The sequence below is a fragment of the Gracilinanus agilis genome, chromosome 4 (assembly GCF_016433145.1).
Source record: "Gracilinanus agilis isolate LMUSP501 chromosome 4, AgileGrace, whole genome shotgun sequence".
In the NCBI taxonomy this organism is placed as follows: domain Eukaryota; kingdom Metazoa; phylum Chordata; class Mammalia; order Didelphimorphia; family Didelphidae; genus Gracilinanus; species Gracilinanus agilis.
Window position 1 is genome coordinate 346,458,561 of NC_058133.1, and position 2,056 is coordinate 346,460,616.

Genomic DNA, 2,056 nt, shown 5'->3' on the forward strand with positions numbered 1-2,056 from the left:
AAAGAAAGAAAGAAAGAAAGAAAGAAAGAAAGAAAGAAAGAAAGAAAGAAAGAAAGAAAGAAAGAAAGAAAGAAAGAAAGAGAAAGAAAGAAAGGAAGGAAGGAAGGAAGGAAGGAAGAGAGGGAAGGGAGGGAAGGAGGGAAGGAGAGAAGGAAGGAGAGAAGGAAAGAAGAGGGAGAGGAAGGAAGGGAAGGAGGGAGGAAGGGAGGAATAAAAGAACCAAAGAATGTAGGGAGGAAGGAGGGAAATAATATCAGAGTACAAGGTGAGTCATGGAGCACAAACAATTCAGAATTGAAAAATACAATGTAGTAAAATAAAATACCATAGATCTTCATGGACTTAGCTAGTCCAGACTTCTAAATCAGTTAAGGCATCTTCATTACTAGGGAATCATTTCTTGTATGCCAGGAGCTTGGCTTGAAATGAATTGTGAACCATAGACCAAAAAAGCCACATTTCTGTTGAACCCCAAATAGAACTAAAGTAATGAATTTTACTAAATACTAACCTACTTCCATTAGTTGAGCTAGGCTGAAAGACAGTGGATAGGAATGGGGAAGCACATGAAAGGAAAACAGAAGCCCTGCTTTCTACCACAATTCAAAGATAGCAAGATGGCCACAGCAGAGGAAGAGCACCTAGCATAGACCTAGAGATAAACTTTTAGAAAATGCCCTTAATTATCTCAATAGAACTAAGCCATTTCCAGCATCTCCTCCTACCACCATAGCCCCTGATGCTTTAGGTTCCCAGAAGAGGTTACCTGCAAGCAGAGCTTAAGATGACCTCTTTGCTTCCCAAGAGTTCTTCCAAGAATTGTTTGCTAGTGAGCTAGAATGCTAACAACCATTGCGTTGTTTGAGAAGGCCATGAAGGAGCTTGCTGAGGGAGAACCCCAGCTGGTAAAGCAGTTCCAGAATCTCTGAAGCTACAGGGAGATTGAGGAAGATTGATCAGTAATACAATATCCCAACAAGACTTTGTTTCCTGCCTGAAGGAGCTATTCAGTGGACTAGAAAAGAATGCTATTGAACTTCAAAACTTGTGCATGTCTGAAGAGGAGGTGGACAAGGCCATGGGAAGGAAAAGGCAATAAATACTCTATTGTGCAGAGCATCATGCATACCCTATTCTCTAAGGATGTATTATATCCATCACTAAAAGAAATCATAGAGAAATATCTAGAAGTGATTGCATAGCCACCTTGAAGCACTGCCCCCAAAACAATTTGAAAAGTACTAGAAACAGCAAGTAGTATAATGTCATGTGCAAGATCTTTAAGCAGTTTGAAAAAGAAGTAGCTACAGGCAACAAGACCACACAGGAGGTCGGCTTCAATATGGTGCTAGATCTCATGCAGCAGCTTGAGGATTTGGACCACACTCCAAAGGCATGTGTAAGGAAAATACCTCCTGGCTTCAATTTTGACCCTGACAACTCCGAATCTATTGGGCATGCAAGTGCTGATAGCAAGTAGTGTCTGATCATATAAAATTCTTCACCTTTCCCTTTCCATCCCCAGCCATAAATGGACTCCTGAAGTCAACAAGTCAACAGAGCCATTCTCTATCTCCCATTTTGAGACTACTGTATACCAACATCGGTGCTTCTGTAGTCATTGAGTCATTCAGTCGTTGTTCAGTGGAAGTTGTTTCTAGGAATGGAATCTATTATTCAAGTTGGTCTTGCTGAGTCTTTATCTACTCCTTCCTTACCATTTTCTGTGCTGCTGTTTGATGTTGATCCTCCTTTTTTTTTTTTAAACCCTTACCTTCCATCTTAGAATTAATACTGTGTATTGGTTATAAGGCAGAAGAGTGGTAAGGGCTAGGCAATGGGGATTAATTGACTTGCCCAGGATTACACAACTAGGAATGCCTGAGGTCATATTTGAACCTAGGACCTCCTGTCTCTCCTTCATTTTTGAAGCAGACTAATGGCATCACAAAGTGATGCTTTGACTGGTGTAAGAATCAAATTTAAGTGAGGCAGAGTTGCACAAAGACATCACCTTCATGATCTCAGTCCTAGAAGTCCAGTGGCAGGACAAAAG

General features: G+C 40.9%; 1 pseudogene; it reads left to right on the top strand.

The window, feature by feature from the left end:
• The window catches only part of LOC123246537, a 6,634-nt pseudogene extending 5,154 nt beyond the window's left edge, over window positions 1-1,480 (top strand).
• Window positions 1,481-2,056: the final 576 nt, after the last annotated feature.